The sequence below is a fragment of the Euleptes europaea genome, chromosome 20 (assembly GCF_029931775.1).
Source record: "Euleptes europaea isolate rEulEur1 chromosome 20, rEulEur1.hap1, whole genome shotgun sequence".
In the NCBI taxonomy this organism is placed as follows: Eukaryota; Metazoa; Chordata; class Lepidosauria; order Squamata; family Sphaerodactylidae; genus Euleptes; species Euleptes europaea.
The window spans coordinates 5,621,120-5,643,046 of record NC_079331.1 but is presented as its reverse complement, the minus strand read 5'-3'; the positions used below and the strand labels follow the sequence as shown (position 1 = coordinate 5,643,046).

Below are 21,927 nucleotides of genomic sequence, written 5' to 3'. Positions count from 1 at the left end.
TAAGCCTGGATGAAAGGCAGAGCTCTATTTGCGGCCCCTGAGAATGGCTTCTCCTGTGCATGGCGCTTGGCTCGCTTGCTCGATACACCTGAGAACGATCTCTCTATTTTTACCCTCCCCTTTCCTCCAAGGGTTGCATATGCAGTTCTCCCTCTCCCTGGTTTATCCTCACAGCAACCTGGTAAGGTGGGCTAGGCTGAGGGGGAATGACTGCCCAAGGTGCACCCATCGAGCTTTAAGACAGAGTAGGGATTCGAACCTGAGTCTTAGTCCAAAGCTCTAACCGTTGTGCCACCACCTGCAGCACTGTAACTGCCTATGGACATCTCAAGGGAATTCATGTCCAGATGTGATACTCAAGAGGGACTTGGGACAGTTCGCATATTATAAAAATATACTGTATCTCCATGCATCTTTAACATGTCGGTCTTTCCTTTATCCCTTAGAAGCTCCTTGATCCATTGATCTTGAGCAGCATAATTTTAAATCTAATGTCTGAGGGATATAAGGACTGATATAAATCTTGCCAGTGACAATATAGCCTTGGGATCCCTGTCGCTTAATTAAAAAAGGCATAATGTCAGACACAGAGGCATTAGAATTATATATTAAAAGGGGAGAGATATGACGTGATCTAAGATGTCAGTCTTTATGGTGTTTGGCCTGCGGGAGCTACAACTAGACATATTTATGAGATCTCTCTTTCCGTCGTTCTGCAGTTCTGGCCATTTTTTGGATTCTCCCGACCTCCTGAGCCGTGAACCTGAATCTGGGAGACTTCCGGTATTGGCAACTGAACCAAACCCCGCAAGGGAGGGCAGGTTTCACTTGTGATTCTCTGTAAATGTTACTCCAGAGGAAAAACGGATATGTGGGATTGCCTTCCCCTTTCCGCCCTAGCAGCAGGTGCTTGCGGTGTGGTTCAGGGACTGAGTCCCCAGGTCTCTCCAGCAAAGATCCAAGTCCTACAAGAAACTATCAGTCCTTTGCTAGTACTGCACATGAATGGAGAAACATGGATACGTTTCTCTCTCCGGCAAAGGTAAGAGAGCACGGTCTCCCACTGATCGCCCCCTTCTGGTCCGATTTCTTTCCTCTGGGCTCGGCTGTGCAGAAAGCAGGTGGCAAAAGCCTAAGGGGGGGAGAGTGAAGAACACCACTGCAAACTGCAGGTCATGCAAGCTATTTTGGATTCTCCCCCCCACTCCCTGCAAGTAAAAAATTAGCATGTCAAGGAAATAAAGTTTCTAACTGCTAGTTTTCTTCTTGCAAGGAGCCTTTTATAAAAGACCGCATTACAAATGTCATTCACGCCTCATTCCTACATCCGTTTACGACAGGTCTCTTGCACTGTGTTATAGATGGGTTTCTTGCATGTGGCAGATGAGTGCATTTCCAAACTTTTATCAGAGATACGTTTTTTTCTAAATTGAAATTACATAGTCCAGTTTTAACCCTCCCGCCCCAGTTCGCTTTTAGAGTAAGAAATATTCAGTCTTCGAAGAGGTCATCTCTATGTCTCTGTAAGAGTTACTGTTGGGGGGGGGGGTGTCCTCTAAGAAGAGAAACCGTGTTGTGTCTCTGCACTGAGGCGGGTTGAAAAATAGCAGAAATGCCCAGATCTGGCAGAAGCTGATCAGAAGAGGCAAGCCTTGTGCAGTGACTCACGCAGAGATGGAACAATCACCATCCTCTGAGGGTGGGTGATTGTGCTGCATGTGTGTTACAAGCGACCTACTTGCGCCTCACACAGAGACAGGCCACTGGTAGAGGAGTAATGGAAGGAGACAATGGCAGTGCAGTAAAGCATACAGAGATGTAACAGGCAACTCCTTTATGAATATGTTACTTGAAGCTTTGCCTTATTAACTCCCTTCATTATAGCCCATCAAGAATTTAATCTGGGAATTAATTGGATGAAGTAATCCGACAAAAACACTGGGAAAGACACAGTGTAGTTCCATGGAAATTCAAAATTTGGTAGCTCACATCCAACGAGGTGGGAGCGATAACCAGACTATGCACAGGAGACTGGAGTTGCTTGTTAGCAATGTAAACGTGATGCATTTGCCAGTGAGGAGGCGCATATAGGAGAAAGGGATAACCGGGAGGGGAGAGACCTCTGAAAATGATTATTTTTCTCCTGTCATTCAGGGGGTTGCCGACGGGACCCCGGGATCTCTGGAGCACAGCTGCTGGAGAAGACCAGGGAGAGAATTCGGCGGGGTATCCCTCGGCCTCCAGCGTTTTCACAGAGCCTGGTCCTCTAGTCCACAGCGAAGGGAGAGTGGAATGTAGGTTTTGGTTTCCAACAGCCCGCTTCAACCCAGCAGGCAAAAATGATTTTCATCGTGTATTTCAGGGGCTGGGGTGGGGAGCCAAGCGGCGAACGTTTTTTCAGGACCGCACCCCCCCCCCACCGTACTGCGGAACTATTTATTTATTTAAGACATTTACCTGCCTTTCTCCCTTGCAGGACTCAAGGCAGCTTGCCGTATAAATAAAGATAATTTAAAAAATAAAAAACCCAAAATAAAACAATACTCATAAAAACACATAAACGGTCCCAATTTTAAAACTCCCAATTAGGACTGCCAATATGTGTCCACCAGATGAGCTTCTTTGATGGACGGGACAGTCAAGAGGGCCTCTCCCTGTGATCTGAATCCCTGGGCTGGAACCTATGAGATAAGAGGGGCCATGGCTTAGCAGTAGAGCATCTGCTTGGCATGCAGAAGGTCCCAGGTTCAATCCGTGGCATCTCCAATTAAAGGGACTGGGCAAGTAGGTGATGTGAAAGACCTCCGCCTGAGACCCTGGGGAACCATGGAGAGGGGCCGTGGCTCAGTGGTAGAGCATCTGTTTGGAATGCAGAAGGTCCCAGGTTCAATCCCCGGCATCTCCAGTTAAAGGAACCAGGCAAGCGGTTGATGTGGAAGACCTCAGCCTGAGACCCTGGAGAGCCGCTGCCAGTCTGAGTAGACAATGCTGATTGGGAGGGGTTGTGGCTCAGTGGTAGAGCCTCTGCTCTGCATGCAGAAGGTCCCAGGTTCAATCCCCAGCATCTCCAGTTAAAGGGACTAGGCAAGTAGGTGACGTGAAAGACCCCTGCCTGAGACCCTGGAGAGCAGCTGCCGGTCTGAGTAGACAGTACTGACTTTGATGGACCAAGGGGGGTCTGATTCAGTATAAGGCAGCTTCATGTGTTCATAAGACGGCCATTCAGACACCCTCTGGGACTAGGAAGTTTCAAGGTTCACTGTTCCAGTCTTATAATTGAGCAGTGTGTATCAGTACGAAAATATAAACCGCGAGAGCCCAAATCTCGTTTAAAGCAAGCTGGGAAAGCTCTCTCTTCCAAATCCTTTCAAAACCCTGATGCATGGCCTGCTGACTCTTTTGCAGGGGTTTAAACTCTGATGTGGAGTCCTCTGGGGGACATTCCCGCTCGACCATGGGTCGGTGGCGTTCCTTATCCCGGCTTCCAAGCTGCGACTCAGGAACGTCGGGTCCCACCCAGACCTCAGCCAGAAGACGGCGCAGCGTCTCGGAGTGGGACCTGAGAGCCCCCTTGCTGGAGAGGGTGCAGAAGGAGGCTGAGTTGGCAGCCTTCCTGAAGGACGCTGCCCAGATGCCGAAAGGAGAAATGGAAGAGCTCAGGAAGCTGGAGGAGGATCTGAACGTGATGAAATTTGAGCTGCTGTCCCTCAAGCAGAAGGTAACGTGGGGTCTGCTATTAATGTGTGTGTGTGTTAAGTGCCGTCAAGTCGCTTCCGACTCATGGCGACCCTATGAATGAAAGTCCTCCAAAATGTCCTATCTTTGACAGCCTTGCTCAGATCTTGCAAATTGAAGGCTGTGGCTTCCTTTATTGAGTCAATCCATCTCTTGTTGGGTCTTCCTCTTTTCCTGCTGCCCTCAATTTTTCCTAGCATGACTGTCTTTTCCAGTGACTCTTGTCGTCTCATGACATGACCAAAATACAATAGCCTCAGTTTAGTCATTTTAGCTTCTAGGGTCAGTTCAGGCTTGATTTGATCTGCTATTAATACCATTGCTTTTAAATCAGCTGTGGGTAGGGTTGCCAACCTCCAGGTAGTCGCTGGAGATCTCCCGGTATTACAACTGATCTCCAGCCAATAGAGATCAGTTCCCCTGGAGAAAATGGCCGCTTTGGCAATTGGACTCTATGGCATTGAAGTTAGGGTTGCCAGCCTCCAGGTACTAGCAGGAGATCTCCCGCTGTTGCAACTGATCTCCAGCAGATAGCGATCAGTTCCCCTTTGGCAATTGGACTCTATGGCATTGAAGTCCCTCCCCTCCCCAAACCCCACCCTCCTCAGGCTCCATCCCAAAAACCTCTCTTGCAGGTTGGTCATGGGGACAGGAGGGAGGGGGAGGAGGGGGGAGAAGAGGCTCAGTGGCAAATGGGGGGGCTGTCTCCACATAATGTGCAGGAGAGCTCTGAAGTACAGCTATATATTCAGAAAAGCTAAGCATGAAAAACAAACATATAAACTTGTTCCCTGTTAACTCCTGGGGAGGGGCTGTGGCTCCTTGGAAGAGCCTCTGCTTGGCATGCGGAAGGTCCCAGGTTCAAATCCCAGCATCTTCAGTCAAAAGGATCAAGTAGCAGGTGATGGGAAAAACCTTGACCAGAGACCATGGCTCAGATGTAGATCCTCTGCTTGGCATGCAGAAGGTCCCAGGTTCAATCCCCACTATCTCCAGTTAAAAGGATCAGGAAGCAGGTGATGGGAAAGACCTTAACCAGAGACCCTGGTTTGCTGGAAGAGTCTCTGCTTTGCATGCAGAAGGTCCCCGGTTCAATCCCCGGCAGTTCCAGTTAAAAGGATCAGGTAGCAGGTGACGGGAAAGTCCTTGACCAGAGACCCTGGAGAGGGGCTGCCAGTCTGAGTAGAGAATACTGACCTTAATGGGGTCAGTTTCCCATTTTGCCTCTGCCATCTCCTCTCTAATTCAGTGTTGTTCCTCGAGCAGATGGAGAGCTCCTTTGCCATACTGGAAAAGGAAAAGACGTGGTTGGAAACGATGCCTTTTGGAGACAGGAAGAGGAAAGGGAAGCGGAAGGAGAAGTGAGTAGAAGATAAGTCCCAGTGGCTCTCCCTCCCAGGAAAGCATTCTTAGGATCTCTCTGTCGATGTTGCTGCTGGGACAGAAGGCTGGAAAGAGCCCTGTAAAAACCAAGTGTACATTTTAGCTAACGTCACTCTTTCGTGGTCCGTTCACATAAGGAAATTCAATGAGCCGACCTTAGCGGGAGCGATGGAAGGGCACCTGTTTGACTGGAGGCGCCTTATTTTTTAGGATTTGCACTTTGACAACGGAGCTGCTGAAAGCCAAATTGCATTTCGGGAGAAGGAGGGACGGGTTGCTGCCCCAGGACTCCAGCCGGTGTCGAGAAATGGTAAGAAAGGCCTGGTAAGGTTACAGGGGGAACTGGGCAGTATGATATCAGCAGTTTTATTCTCTATTCCTTGTCTAATTATGGCCGGCATTGAATTTGCCTTTTTTTACAGCAGCCGCACGCTGGGTTGACTTCTGCCGGTTAATTTAAAAAACGCAAGTTCCTAGTCCTTATGTTGGTAAAGAAATGCTTCAAAGGGGGAGGCAGGCCACAGCGGGAAAGAGCTGAAATAGGTTACCAGTGGTGTTGGGCCAGCGTCAACAGCTGCATTGGTCCTGGATTCTTGCAAAACCAGAATAAATTATGCAGAATAAGAGAAATTGTGCAGGTTTTCTCAGTTTGCATAATTTGTACAGGACCCCGGAATGTCCCTTAATGTGAAATTTGAATTGCCCGAGTGAAGGGATTTATAGGTTGTCGGGTTTCTTTTTTTTAACACAAAGATACTGCGGACATTCTTGCCCACTTGCTTCCCTGAGCAGTTGGGATGTTCGAGAACGTTCCCTGGCATTGCATTCCAGCTCAGCCGATCTGGGTTAGGCGTTTCACAGCCACCAGTGTGATACCGTAGAACCGAAGGCAGGCGTATCGCTTTGAAAATGGAGATCCTGCAAGCCGAATTGTATTCACGCAAAAGGAGATACGGCTGGCCCGTTCCCTCACACTGATTTTCCTGCCCTCTTGAATTCCAGGGAAAGAAGGATGCTAGCCAAGGCATGCCGGCCCTTCAAGAAACCCTGGTTGCTCAAGAGAAGCGCATAAAGGCCTCGGTCAAAGAGCGGGAGGCAGGGGCACAGCGGATGAAATCTGCTGGAGAGGTTTGTCGTGACGGGCTTCGGGCAAGCGTTTGAGGAGGGGCCGTGGCTCAGGGGCAGAGCATCTGCTCGTCATGCAGAAGGTCCCAGGTTCAATCCCCGGCATCTCCAGTTAGAGGGACTAGGCAAGTAGGTGGTGTGAAAGACCCCTGCCTGAGACCCTGGAGAGCTGCAGCCGGTCTGAGTAGATGATACTGACTTGGATGGACCGAGGGTCTGGTTCAGTAGAAGGCAGCTTCATGTGTTCCTTCCCTCTGCATTTATTTATCTATCCAGCCAACAGCTGGCTCCCATCGTGACTTGTGCTTCTGTTGCTACAGATGCAGGAGGAAGATGCCCTCTACCACCAGGCGGGGAAGCTCCCTCTGGATCCAGAGTGTGTGCAGAAGCCGGAAGGGCCTGTGGTCCAGGCGGCGGCTCTCCGCCCGGACATTATGGGTTCCAAGTCCCAGGTCAGCCAGGAAGACCAAGAGACAGTCCTCCTGAAAGGGGAACTGGAATCCACCAGGCAGGTGATTCTCAGCTGTGGGAATGGATCCTGTGCTCATTCCTCCAGTCGTGGGAGCAGTCCGCAGAAGGGTTGCCAGCTCCAGGCTGGGAAATGCCTGGGTTTTTTGGCGGTGGAGCCGGAAGAGGGCAGGGTTTGGAGAGGGGAGGGGCTTCAATGCCATACAGCCCACCTTCCAAAGCGGCCGTTTTCTCCAGGGGAACTGATCTCCGTCGCCTGGAGATCAGTTGTAATAGCGGGAGATCTCCAGCCACCAGCTGGAGGCTGGCAACCGTAGTCCATAGAAAAAGCTAAATGAGCTGCTGTCCGGAATCAGGTATTTCAGTTAGGTTTGCAAAGAGCAAAACCTTTTGGAACGGGAGCCTGCAAATTTCGGAGTGGTTGGTGGACGAGACCCCAAAGAAGCCAGAGCTCCTGAGCAGAACTGCTTTTGAGAGACTTACGCAGCACATAAAATGAACACGGCACACTTTCTCGATTTACTAAACCCTGACTCCAACATTCCTGATATATTTCATTTTTTTAGTTTATTTTTCTTTTACTTCCTTTGTACCCCGCCTTTCTCCCCAGCCAGGACCCAAAACAGCTTGCGTCATTCTCTTCTCTGTTTTATTCTCACAACAGGCCTGCGAGGTAGGTTGGGCTGAGAGTATGTGACTGGCCCCAGGTTACCCAGCCAGCTTCGATGGCAGAGCTGGGATTTGAACGTGGAATCTACCACACGCTATCCCGACACGCCGACTGTGGGAAACACAAAATGCTGGGAAACAAATATCGCCATCTGTGAATTTTGCAGCATATATGCCTCCAGTTTGCAAAAATAATAATAATAATAATAATGTGTGAAAAAGTTTTTTTGAATTGAAGAGACCAATTTTGAATGTGCTGTGATTGCAAACAACTGACAGGGAGGAAAATCTTCAGTCAAACATGTGACAGTAATGCATTTAAAAAGTGTAATTGGAAAGACTGAGAACCAAACACACAGGGGGGAAATCATAGTTGGAAGGGACCACCAGGGTCATCTAGTCCAACCCCCTGCACAATGCAGGAAATTCACAAGTACCTCCCCCACACACACACCCAGTGACCCCTACTCCATGCCCAGAAGATGGCCAAGATGCCCTCCCTCTCATCATCTGCTTAAGGTCATAGAATCAACCTTGCTGACAGATGGCCATCTAACCTCTGCTGAAAAACCGCCAGGGAAGGAGAGCTCACCTCCTCCCGAGGAAGCCTGTTCCCCACTGAGGAACCGCTCTGTTAGAAAATTATGTCTAGATGGAAACTGTTTTGATTTAATTTCAACCCGTTGGTTCTGGTCCGACAGAGTTACGCCAAACTGAGTTCTGGGTAGCCTTTGAGAGCCGCATTCATGTTTCACCGAGCCAGAACAAATTTGACTTTGGGGCGTGTGAAAAGGACCTAACCGGCTCCCGCTTTTGGGGAAAGCACGACAATCAGCTTAACGTTTCAGATAACCCTATCTGAAATAGTTTCCATTATTTTATCAGTTTGCCGACAACTGAGAGCTGATTCACAAGCCACGGCTTGGGCACTGAAGCCGGGTTTTCCTTTTGTGCACCCTGAGCGGATTTGTGAATGATTCCCTGCGGAGGTCACAAATGACTTCCAAGGGTGCCGGTCGGCCTCTCAGGGAAACAGACCCCGGCAATAAGGAACGGGGGTGGGGGGGAATGGAGACCTCAGACGAAATACAATACCCACTCAGCTTGCTGAGTGAGCTCGGGCTCCATCAAACATCCTCAGCCTAACCAACCTCCCAGGGTTGTTGTGAGGGCCAAATGGAGAAGGGGAATTCCCAGCTGCTCTGTCTTCTGCAAGCCTTCTCTGTCTCCTAGGCTCAGAAACACAGCTGGGAGTTGCCAACTCCAACGTGGCAAATTAGCAAATTTTGCAAATTTTGCAATTGCCCAGGGAAGGTGGTGTTTGGGGACGGAGCTCAGCAGAGATGTAATTCTATAGAGTCCACACTATGAAGCTGCCATTTCTTCCAGGGGACCTGATCTCTGTGATCTGGATATCAGTTGTAATTCCAGGCCAGCTCCAGACCCTACCTGGAGATTCGCAGCCTAACTGGGGCACATTGAGGTACCGTCTATGGGCGTTAAAGGGCTTTATTCAGCCAGCATGGCGTAGTGGTTAAGAGCGGCGGACACTAATCTGGAGAACCGGGTTTGATTCCCCGCTCCTCCACATGAGCGGCGGAGGCTAATCTGGTGAGCTGGGTTGGCTCCCCCATTCCTACACATGAAGCCTGCGGCGTGACCTTGGGCTAGTCACAGTTCTCTCCGAACTCTCTCAGCCCCACCTACCTCACATGGTGTCTGTTGTGGGGAGAGGAAGGGAAGGGGATTGCAAGCCGGTTTGAGATTCCTTAAAGGTAGAGAAAAGCGGGGTATAAAAATCTACTCTTTTTCTTCTTACCATTCTCCGCAGACCCTTTCAGAGTACTTGGACACAACAATATATACGTAACTGTTCCTTTGGGTGTTGCATAGGGGAGGATATCCTTATTAGGGCAGTTTCAGGAGAGAAGCCATGTAAGTCAGCAGCAGAAGAGCTAGATTGGAGTCCAGTAACACCTTTGAGAGCAATGAGATCTGGGGGGTATAAGCCTTCGAGAGTCAAAGGTATCTGATGAAGGGAGCATTGACTCTTTAAAGCTCATATCCCACCCCCAAATCTCATTGGTTTCTAAGGTGCAATTGGATTCGAATTGTGCTCTTATTACGGCAAAGCACACCTCTGGTGCTGGAGGCTGGTCTCCGTGGCTTTGCCAATAGACTGCGGCCTTGAGGGAATCTGTCTTTGCAGGGAAACGAGGAACTTTCCTTGGAGGTGGCCGCGAGCCGCCAGAGCCCAGAAGCCCCTTTGGACGGCCTTCGTCACTTGGAGGCTGAGAAGACGACCCTGGAGGGCCGCATCCAGGCTCTGGAGGACGAACGTGGCCGGCTGCTGAGGGAGAGGGAAGGAGAGACCCCCAAAGGACAGCTGGATGGGCCAAGCCGGGAGGAGGAGCTTCACGCTGTGCAAGTGACCTGTGAACATCTCAGGTATTTTGCATGTGTTCGCATTTGTTTATATCCCGCTTTCCTCCCCATTTCGGACCAAAAGCAGCTTTTAGAGCATCGTTCTCCCTTCCTCCGTTTTCTCACAACAGCCCTGTGAGGTAAGCCGAGCTGTGGCTCAGTGTTAGAACATCTGCGTGGCATGCAGAAGGTCCCAGGTTCAATCCCCAGCATCTCCAGTTAAAGGGACTAGGAAAGTAGGTGATGGGAAAGACCCTGGAGAGCCACTGCCAGTCTGAGTAGACAATACTGACTTTGATGGACCAAGGGTCTGATCCAAGGTTGCCCATCCAGCTTCCGTGGTACAAGTGGGGATTCGAACCCAGGTTGTCCAGGGTCCTAGTTCACCGTTCTACCCACTACATATGGTGTAGCGGTCAGAGTGCCAGACCAGGATATGGGAGACCCACAGTCCGACCTCCACTCTGCTGTAGAAGCTCACTGGGTGACCTAACCTACCTCATAGGGTTGTTGTGAGAATAAAAATGGAAGAATTGGTTTTTACATGCTGACTTTCTCTACTACTTAAGGGAGACTCAAACCGGCTTACAATCTCCTTCCCTCCCCCTCCCCACAACAGACACCCTGTGAGGTAGGTGGGGCTGAGAGAGCTCGAAGAGAGCTGTGACTAGCCCAAGGTCACCCACCTGGCTTCGTGTGTGGGAGCGGGGAAACGAACCCAGTTCACCAGATTAGCGTCCGCCGCTCATGTGGAAGAGTGGGGGAATCAAACCTGGTTCTCCAGATCAGACTCCACCGCTCCAAACCACCACTCTTAACCACTACGCCACACTGGAAGAGGGGAGAGTCTTGTAAACTGCTTTTCTCCCTTGTGGGAGAAAAGGTAGGTATAGATCTCTACATGAATGAATAACGGCTAACATAATTTTATCCCCTCCTGAACTAGTCTATTTCTTCAGATGCAACGGGAGAATCTTCTCAACGCAGATGTTTTATGGGGAGGGGGAGTTGAAAACAAAAAGTACTAAATGCTTGGACGTGGTGGTACAGGGAATCCATGCAGGTATTAGAGTGTAGGGACCAAATAGGAGCAGAAGCACCGTTAGACCCGGAGAGATCTGGGTGAGAGAGAGGTTTCGAACGACCTCCGACCTGTCCTTCTTATTTGCGAGCCCTTCGTTAGCGTTTGGGGACGGGGTTATTCGCACTTTCTCGGATTTGCCCGCAATAGCATCCCATGCACACTTTTCTTCTGATCGGCAGAGAATCTCAGTCCCTTCTGCAAAGGGAGAAAGGTGGCTTGGAGACCTGTTGCCTGGAGCTCGAAGCGGCTCTGCGGGGCCAGCGGGAGGAGATGGAGAGGCGCCTGGCGGAGCAGGAGCAGATGTCCCGGGACTGGCAGGATAGGTGGGAGCAGGTGGCCGCCGCCCTGAAGACCAAGGAGGAGGAGCTGGAGCAAATGCGCCTGCAGAACCAAGCCTCACCTGCCCAGGTGCGTGGCATTCAGAGAGCCCCCCTCTCGCCGCCTGCTTCTAGGGCTTCCCCCTTTCTGGCCTGGAAGCCCCTCCTTGGAAAAAGGTTCATCGGCTGAAATCCTAGTTGCTGCTAAAGGTGTAGGAAGGTGGCACATCTGAGGGTGTTTTTTGGCTAGGTGGAAACAAAAGGCAAAAACTCCCTTTTTTGTCTTGGAATGGATCCGTCCTGTATCGACCAGTCTCCATTCTGCTTTTCCCCGGGCAGCTGGAAACTCCTCTGCCTCACCAGATCCCGCTAGAAGCTTGTAAACCGGAGCTGGAAAGGAACCACAGCTGGGCCCCGTGTCATCGCGTCCAGCGCTGGGAGTCCGGGACCCAGACCGACGCCATTCCTACAAGCGAGGACTGTCTTGTGAGTCCGACACCCCCTCAGGCTTTTGCAGTTCCAGTTTGCCTCAGGAGACCTTGCTGAAGCTGGCTAGCAGTGTCCCCTCGCTTCTCCGATAGCAAGATCTGGGCCTCCTGGCTGCATTTTGGTGTAGAATCATAGTCGGAAGGGACCACCAGGGTCATCTAGTCCAACCCCCTGCACAGTGCAGGAAATTCACAACTACCTCCCCCCCACACCCCCAGTGACCCTACTCCACACCCACAAGATGGCCAAGGTGCCCTCCCTCTCATCATCTGCCTAAGGTCATAGGATCAGCATTGCTGACAGATGGCCATCTAGCCTCTGCTTAAAAACCTCCAGGGAAGGAGAGCTCGCCGCCTCCTGAGGAAGCCTGTCCTGCCGAGGAACCGCTCTGTTTGTTTCCCCATCAATTCACCCACGCTATAAAAAAAAAAAACAACCACCCATTTTAGCAGCGAGTCTAGTTTTCAGTTACAACCGCGTATCCGCCTTCACCGCGAAGAGGAGCTCTTTCTCTCTAAAATCCTCGACTCCCCTACAGGAAGTAGACGGAGAAGTGGCCTTGGTCCGAGAGGAGCTCCAAAAACTCCGGGACGTGCTGAAGGCTCGCGATGCTGAACTGGAAGAGAAGCAATTGGAACTGGAATCTACCAGGAGCCAGGTAGAGTTAAGGTTGCCAGCCTCCAGGCGGTCGCTGGAGATCTCCTGGGATTACAGCTGATCTCCAACCTGCAGAGATCAGTTCCCCTGGAGAAAATGGAAGGTAGACTGTATGGCATTGCACCCTACTGAGGTCCCTCCCTAAACCCTGCCCTCCCCAGGATCCACCCCCCAAATCTCCAGGAATTTCCCAAGCCGAAGCTGTCAATGCAAATTCCTCTCCCTGTAGTTCCAGCAGGAAACCCTCTTTTATCATTTCTAATTTGCTGCTTCCACCGTTATACATGATGATACGGTAAGACATGTGGTATATAAACCTCCCTGGCCATCGGGACCACAAAACGCAGCATACAAACAAGGATAAAAGAACATGAAAGATACTGCAGACTTGGCCAACCTGAGAAATCAGCAGTGGCTGAACATGGACTGACACAAACAGGACACAGGGTCTTATTCCAAGACACTGAAAGACTGGACAATTCTACCAACTATTTTGTCAGATTGCACAGAGAAGCCATTGAAATTCATAAACATCAGCACAACTTTAACAGAAAAGAGGAGAGTTTAAGAATGAATAAGGCTTGGCTTCCTGTTCTGAAAACCTCCAGACTAACAAAAACAACATTCAACAATAGCCATGCAGATTAGTTTTGGATTACACACATTAACAGATCACTTCAGGATACAATGGTTCCATATTAACATACCATACCCTCATTAGCACATTATCTTGATACTTACAAGACAATGATTAGCACATTACTTTTGCAGGACAATACTCAGCTCAACCCAACCCCTTTCTGACTATATATTACTCTTCCTACACCCTTGACACTGAGAGACACTGTCCTTCAGTGTTACTACTCTGAAGATGCCTGCCACAGTTGCTGGCGAAACGTCAGGAAAGAAAATTCCAAGACCACGGTTACACAGCCCGGATAACCTACAAGAATCCACATTGTTCGTTCTAAACTTTGTTTCCGCTTCTCCTGATGTGCGTTACTGATCTCTTTGCAGTATGCAGAATGCCTCTCAGAGAAGCGGCGTCTGGATCGACTCGTTGCCTCTCTGGAAGACCAGCTGGCAGAGAAGTGAGCAAACTGGTGGGGGGGAAACATTGCTGGAGGGAAACATTGCTGGAGGGGTGAAGCGGTGTGGATCCGTGGCACCACACAGACCACAGAAGACGACTCTTGTGTCTTCAGACAACAGGCCCTGAGATGCCTCGAGGAAGCCGAGAATGAGGACAGAACAGAGAGGGAGATGAAAATTTCTTTGCTGGAGAGGAAGGTAAGAGAGACCCACATGAACATATGAAGCTGCCTTATACTGAATGATGATGGACCCTTGGCCCATCAAAGTCAGTATTGTCTACTCAGACAGGCAGTGGCTCTCCAGGGTCTCAGGCAGGGGTCTTTCCCATCACCTACTTGCCTGGTCCCTTTAACTGGAGATGCCGGGCAGAAGGTAGAGCTGCCAACTCCAGCTTGGGAAATTCCTGGAGACTTGGGGGTGGAGGTTGGAGTTTGAAGGTGGGGCGGGGCCTCAGAAACGCCACCCTGCAGAGCAGCCACTTTCTCCAGGGGAACCGAGCTCCACCATCTGGAGATCAGTTGTAATTCTGGGAGATCTCCATCCTAGGGTTGCCATCCTAGGGTGGCTGGAGATCTCCTGCTATTACAACTGATCTCCAGGCAACAGAGATCAGTTCACCTGGAGAAAATGTCCACTTTGGAAGGTAGAACTAATGAACTAGGGGCCATAATCTGGATGGCCCAGGCTAGCCCGATCTCATCAGATCTGGGAAGCTGAGCAGGGTCAGCCCTGGTTAGTACTTGGATGGGAGACCACCAAGGAAGTCCAGGGTTGCTACACAGAGGCAGGCAACGGCAAACCACCTCTGCTTGTCTCTTGCCTGGAAAACCGTACGGGGTGGCCATAAGTCAGCTGCGACTTGATACATGCGATGAGCTAGGGGGCACATCTCTTTCTGCCTCCCTGCCGTTCTTCCTGGCTGATACCCCTTTGGCGCTCTTCCTAGCTGGCAGAAATGGGACCGGGACAAGATCTCCAAGGACTGGGGTCGAACGGAGCTCTCGAGACCCAAGAAGTGCGGGAGAGCGCGCCGGGCGAGGACAGCGGATCCCGGGGGACATGCCGCCACTGTAGGGCTGCTCTGGCCCAGCTGAATCAAGCGATTCAAAGTAAGAGCTTTTGATCCCTGTCTTCGATGATCCCTGTCTATTAGAGCAGGGATGAAACCAAGTACTCCCACAGTAGGGAGCTGGGAGGATCTGCTCTCCGATGTTCTGTGGGCTGTAGATGTAGAATGCTAGAGCCACTGTGGGATGGATGGACCAGAACCAGAGGAGCATGCCCATTATATTAGGTGCTGTGGAACACAGGCAGGACAATGCTGCTGCAGTCATCTTGTTTATGGGCTTCCTGGTTGGCCACTGTGCGAACAGACTGCTGGACTTGATGGACCTTGGTCTGATCCAGCGTGGCCTTTCTTATGTTCCTTCCTTCTATTCTCCATAGTATCAGAGGAGCATCCCTATATGAGGTGCTGTGGAACACAGGCGGGACTGTCCTGCTGCAGCCATCTTGTTTGGGGGCTTCCTACAGGCACCTGGTTGGCCACTGTGTGAGCAGACTGCTGGACTTGATGGGTCTCGGTCTGATCCAGCAGGGCTTTTCTAATCTTTCTTATCTATTAGAACTCCCTGCCCCAGGATGTGGTGATGACTACCAACTTGGAAGGCTTTAAGAGAGTGGACATGTTCATGGAGAATGGGGCTATCCATGGCTACTAGTCATGATGCAGACCTATCCTCTCCAGGATCAGAGGAGCATCCCTATTATCTTAGGTGCTGTGGAACACAGGCAGGATGGTGCTGCTGCAGTCGTCTTGTTTGTGAGCTTCCTAGAGGCCCCTGGTTGGCCACTGTGTGAACAGACTGCTGGACTTGATGGGCCTTGGTCTGATCCAGCACGGCCTTTCTTATTATGGAAACACTGTGGTCATTCTGACTCAGCTCTTTCTTGTGCTGCTTTGTCCCCCCCCCTTTTTTTTTTTGCTGGAAAAGGTACGATAAAACGTGAGAAGGAAGATCAGACCTTGGCTTGCTTGTACCAAGTGCAGGACCTTTTGAAAGGGAGTACATCAGACCTGGCCGTGGCTCCCACCCCGGTAAGCATACTCTAAAAGGGCAAGCGTGGAAGGACTCGGTGTTACATTTTTTTAAGTGCATCCACACACATTTTGTAGTTAGCATATTTTTACAAATATCCAGCAGCGAGAGCTGAGCATCCTGCAATAGCCCCGTGTAATGGATAGGAAGGTGGAGAAAAGGCACCCTGTAATACAAAATAAATAAATCTGGATAGTTGAGTGCCCCCCCTCCACCCCATTGGAGTTGTAGATATGTGAAGTGGCCGTCTACTGAGCCAGATTACTGGTGCTTCTAACGCAGACCAGTCTTCCATGCTTGGGGGTAGCTCTCCTAACTCTCAATCCCAAATTGTTTTCCGCCTCTGCTGAGAATCTTGTTTAATGGGAGGGGGTAAATTGTAGGCTTTTATTCATGCTGTAGCACACAGCTACGATCCTGCCTCTTGAAATGCAAAAGAGAGACACAAATCTTGGGGAGGGGCTGTGGCTCAGTGGTAGAGCGTCTGCTTGGCATGCAGAAGGTCCCAGGTTCAACCCCCGGCATCTCCAGTTAAAGAGACTGGGCAAGTAGATGATGTGAAAGACATCTGCCTGAGACCCTGGAGAGCCGCTGCCGGTCTGAGTAGATAATACTGACTTTGATGGACCAGGGGTCTGATTCAGTATAAGGCAGCTTCATGAGTTCATGTGCACCTTGACTGACGAAGGAAGCAAGTCATATCATCATAGAGTTGGAAGGGATCACCAGGGTCATCTAGTCCAACCCCCTGCACAATGCGGGAAGTTCACAACTACCCCCACACCCCCAATGACCCCTACTCCATGCCCAGAAGATGGCCAAGATGCCCTCCCTCTCATGAGCTGCTCATAGAATCAGCACTGCTAACAGATGGCCATCTAGCCTCTTCTTAAAAACCTCCGGGGAAGGAGAGCTTACCACCATGTATATGAACCAAAGAAACTGTCTCACCCCAACTCAGGATCTTGGTTCATGTGTGTAAAGTGCTGTCAAGTCACAGACAACTTATGGCAAACCCAGCAAGGGGTTTTTAAGGCAAGAGAGTGGGTTTACCATTGCCTTCCCCTGCAAAGTTTTTCTTGGGGGTCTCTCTTCCACAGACCGACCCTGCTTAGCTTCTGAGATCTGACGAGATCAGGTTATACCGTGCTGCCTTCCCTTCCCCATCTTGGTCCATTGAGTACTTATCTGTTGTTTACAGAGGACGTTCTCTAAGGCCGAGAAAGGTCCTTCTGAAAAACTCTTGCCTGAGATTCTTTAATATGAGATTCCAAGGACTATCTGTTTGAGTGTATGTAGCACTGGGGTTGGGAGAACAGGTTGGCAGGCAACCGGTGTGGTGCGACTCAAAAGTATGCCCCCACCTGGTTACTTCTTTGCGGCCCTGTCCTAGCCCTTGGCGAGTGACCCGTTCACAGCAAGTCCCGATTTCGAATCCACCTTCCACCCACAAATGCTAGGAGGTGCCGAAGCCACGGGGATTCCAGCGAGACGTGGCGGTCCGCTTGTTCCTTTTTACCTATGCAGGTGTGTTTTATTCCCACCCAGGGCCCGAGTCCAAGCCAAGACCCCTCTGCGAGAGTTATCCAGAGTCCCCAACAGGAGCGGGAGACCTTGAGGCGACAGCATCATCTGGTGACCGAGCAGGTGAGCCGCTGCCCTTATTGGGCCCTCCGTTCTTTCCCTCTGGTGCATCGTACGGTTCGCGCCTTTTTGGAAGAGAGCAGGCCGAAGGAAATGTCACGGCGTGGGCGTGCGGGGATGTGCGTGAGCCGCCGGATGCGATCCGGAACGGCTCGCGTCATCTCCCCCTGCGTGGCGAGTTCCCCAAGTCTGTCGCAGCTACATTTAAAGACTTAGCTTGTTTGCTTTTCTTCTTTAGAGCATCCTTGTAATGGGCTTCAGAGATTCTGGATTAGTCGCTTGAAGCCAAGGGCAATTCAGGGTTGTTGTTTTTCCGAGCCAGGAGTAATGCTGGTCGAGGCAAGACATTTGAAAGCCAAATTAAACTGTTTGCGTTGTCTCTTCCTCCCCACCCACCCCACAAAAGCCTAAAGGAATCCTGTCCCTGTGTCTGAATATACCACTCAAATTAACAACACTTTACTGATCGAGATAATTGGACCAAAAAAGAAATAACATTAAATACCCCCCAACCCAGCCCAAACCGTTGGGTACCTAAGTACTGCATCTAAACCAGATTATCCAACATAAGAAGAGCCCCACCTCACACAGGCCAACCAGTTCCTCCGCAGGTCGAACAACAGAGCCTTCCCCTGAGGTCACCTCCTGGAACTGGCTTTCTGAGGCTGACTGCCTCTGGACGTGGAGGTTCCATTTAGTCACCTTGGCTCTTTTAGTCTAATCCCTTTCTAAAGCCAACTTTGCCTGCGGCCGTGACAACATCCTCTGGCAGCAGATTCCACATTTTAATCCCTCACTGCGTAGAAAAGTATTTCCCTTTCGTCCATTCTGAATCTACCGCCCGTGAGCAACGTAATCATCCTTGGTATCCCCACCTACTCCCCCAGGGCAATCTGCATTGCCCTGGTAAGAGAGAGAGAGCGTGGTGTAGTGGTTAAGAGCGGTGGTTTGGAGCTGGGGACTCTGATCTGGAGAACCGGGTTTGATTCCCCACCCCTCCACATGAGCGGCGGAGGCTAATCTGGAGAACCAGGTTGGTTTCCCCACTCCTACACATGAAGCCAGCTGGGTGACCTTGGGCTAGTCAGAGTTCTATTAAGGGCTCTCTCAGCCCCACCTATCTTACAGGGTGTGTGTTGTGGGGAGGGGAAAAGAAGGTGATTGTAAGTCGGTTTGAGTCTCCCTTAAGCGGTAGCGAAAGTCGGCATATAAAAACCAACTCTTCTTCTTCTGCAATGTCTGGCCTCCATCTGGATCTGACGTTTCCTCCCCCCCCCCGCCCCCAATAGCTGAAGGGGCTTTTCAGACAGCGGCAGCAGCTGGAGCAGTCCAAGAAACAGCCCGGTGGGGGCAAGGAAGAGCGGTCGCGGGACCCTCGGAAGTCTCCAGAGGTCCTGGTAAGAACTCTGCCCCTTCCTCCTTTTTCTTTTGGGGCTTCCTGTTTTGGCTGCCGTCGTGCCTGCCGTGTGCCTCTTGGTTGGGGTGTCGCAGTAGGGTTGCCAACCTCCAGGCACTAGTTGGAGGTCTCCTGCTATTACAACTGATCTCCAGCCAATAGAGATCAGTTCCCCTGGAGAAAATGGCTTCTTTGGCAATAGGACTCTATGGCATTGAAGTCCCCAACCTCTTCACCCCAAAAGCCTCCCGTCAGTGGCAAAGAGGGACCTGGCAACCCTATGCTGTAGAGAGCCGCCACTTCTCGAGGGGGTGAGAGAGCCGCAATTTTTTTATTTCCTTTTGCAAGTCACGGGATTGTTATGTATGGGTTTGGGATCGTGCCCCTGAGCTCTAGCGCGGATCCACGTTGCCTGGCTGCAGTTCCCTAAAGACGACTAGCAAATAGCCTTCTGGAATTCCCAGGATTTCTTCTTCGTCTCTCCGTACAGGCTGCGCCCAAGTGCACCAGGCCTCCGGAAGCCCCCGACGTTCCCAGCAGCAGCGCAGAAGTACAGAGCCTCCGGCAACTGCTGAAGGAGAAAACGGAAACAGTAAAGTGGGACTCGTGGGCCATTCCAGGGCCTCTTTCCCTGCTGGCCTCGCAGTGCGAGGGGTCAGGTCCCGCTTTGCTCAGAGAGACCAGTTTGCTGGTCCTTCTCGATGCATCTTGAGGGTGGGGGGGGGGGACGGCGGCAACCACTGCATCAAAACAGCTGGAAGGGGCAGCTGTCGGCAGCTGAAACAGATGTAGGAGAACGCAGATGTAGGAGAAAGCCAGCTTACCCCTCTGTTAGAGTTCTCCCAGGGCCAGCTACTTAACATGATCACGTTCTGAATGAATCAGACCATCAGTCCATCAAGGCCAGTATTGTCTGCTCAGGCTGGCAGTGGCTCTCCAGGATCTCAGGTGGATGTTTTTCATGTCACATGCTGCCTGGTCCTATTAGCTGGCGATTGAACCAGGGGCCTCATGCATGCCAAGGTAATGCTCTTCCGCTGGGATCCATTTTCTGAATAGCCACCCTCTCTCTCCCATTGTAGATCTCCTCCATGGCTTCCGAGATTCAGGCTCTGCAGCAGAAGAACGAGTCTCTAATGAAAGGTAGGGCCGCGGCTTCCCTGACCGTTCCAGCACAGTTCCCTGCTTTTAATTGCAGGCCTTAACAGGCAAAGGGTTGCGTCATGTGGCTAGTCCTCATCTTTCTCTGATGTTGATGTGCTGGCAAGAAAGGCCTCAAAACCTCCTTTCCCCCTTCATAGGGTTACTTTTATTAGTGTACCCCTCTGCCAAAGACACCTCTGCCCCCACCCCCAGGTCCTTCTTATCAGAGTCTAGGGTTGCCAGAAGATCCTACCATTGTCCAGAAAAATGGAAGGCATCTCCCTTGAAATGACAACCCTTCAAACCTCATGTGGTTAGTTGGGGTATATAACAAGGCAATGAGTATCCATACCCTTGACGGGAGTTTTGCAACAGCTCAGCAGCTCCATATCAAAGCCGCAAAGGGAGGGGGTATTACTTTGCATCCAGTGCATTGGTCCTCACTGATCATGGCTGCACTGGGGGGGGTTGTTGTTGTGAATTTCCTGCATTGTGCAGGGGGTTGGACTAGATGACCCTGGTGGTCCCTTCCAACTCTATGATTCTATGATTCCTGGCTTCGGTTCTTCCTCCCTCGTCATGGAGCAGAGCCGGCCGGTGCAGCTAGGAAGCCAGTTTCCAGACACATTGCAAATGATGCCAGAGCTATTCCGTTAATGCCCAGGGAAACGTGAACCCTGTGTTCCCCTCCCTCCTCCACACAGCTAAACTGAGGTTCCAGCAGCAAATCCAGCAGATCCGCAACCTTCCTAAGCAACGGCTGGAAAGGAGCACTCCCGAAATCATGGTGCCGCGACTCTCGGTCAGCCTGGGGCAGGATTCGCAAAGTGTCCCGGGCAGCGACAGCTCCATCCCTTCCCCCCAAAGCGACGAGCCACCGTTCACGGGCAGCAGAGAGGACCTGAGCCAGGCTCTGCGGGCCTCTCGTCACCCCACCGGCGCTGAAGACCAGCGGAGGGGCAGTTCTTCCGATGAGGGAGCCGGCCCGCTGCCCCTGGCCCCACCGAGCCCCCCGGTTCCCGCCGGGCCTCCCACCAAATCCTTCTCGCTCGAGCTCGTCCCTCCTCTGCAGGTTGACAGCGAAGGGGCTTTACTCAGTCCCCGGGGCTCGGCTCTTCTGTCCCCCAGGCCTTTTGGTCCCCCCAGGCCTTGGTCCCCCTTCAGATTCAGAGGGAGCCCCGAACTTCCAGAGGACAGAGAGAAGCACTGAATGGAAAGGCAGCTTCTCCTACCTCTTCTAAGATCTCAGTTTTTTCAAGTCCAACAAGATGCTTCCGTCATAAGGCCAAACTTTATGCCCCACATTTTAACTTTAAGAAGTGTGTGTTCCCTTCCCCCTTTAATTAAAAGATTCCATATTACGCGGAGAGTTTTGTTTTAATATTTTCCCCTAGGACTTTCCTCTTTCTGGATTACAAGGAGCATAAGCTAGGAATGCGGGATGATTGGGTCTATGGAGTGAAAATACAGAATTATAGGGACAGGAAAAAGTAAGCCGGGCTCGAAAGCCCAAACTTTAACCCGATGCTCTGAACGATTCAAAACGGGAGGCAGTTTCAGAGGGGAGCCATGTTGGTCGGCAGTAGAAGATCTAGATTCGAGCCTGGTAGCATCTTAGAGAACAACAGGAACAATGACAAACTGTGGTTTGTTCCATTGCCTATAAACCAAGATTTGAACCCCAGGTCGGAGGCAGCAAGACACAGTTGGGCATTGGGACAAACTGCAGTTTATTAGATCTCTGCGTCACGCATCAGGAAAGAGCTTGAGGACTTCCCTGGATCGTTCTCATCACAAACAAAATCTTGTTCATGGCATCTGAGTCAAGCCCTTTTGGGGCAGAGGGGCATGCCCTGATTTTGTGGAAAGAATCTAGCATACACAAGTTTCTATTCGTTCGCCCTCTCCTGGAGAGCCAGCATGGTGTGGTGGTTAAGAGCGGTGGTTTGGAGCAGTAGACTCTGATCTGGAGAACCGGGTTTGATTCCCCGCTCCTCCACATGAGCGGCAGAGGCTAATCTGGTGAACTGGATCTGTTTCCCCGCTCCTACACACGAAGCCAGCTGGGTGACCTTGGGCTAGTCACAGCTCTCTTAGAGCTCTCTCAGCCCCACCTACCTCACAGGTGTCTATTGTGGGGAGGGGAAGGTGATTGTAAGCTGGTTTGAATCTCCCTTAAGTGGTAGAGAAAGTCGGCAT

General features: G+C 51.1%; 1 protein-coding gene across 1 annotated transcript in view; it reads right to left on the bottom strand.

Moving 5' to 3' along the window:
* Positions 1–21,927, bottom strand: part of CLK3 (CDC like kinase 3) — an 87,169-nt gene that overhangs the window by 25,232 nt on the left and 40,010 nt on the right. The window lies entirely within an intron of this gene.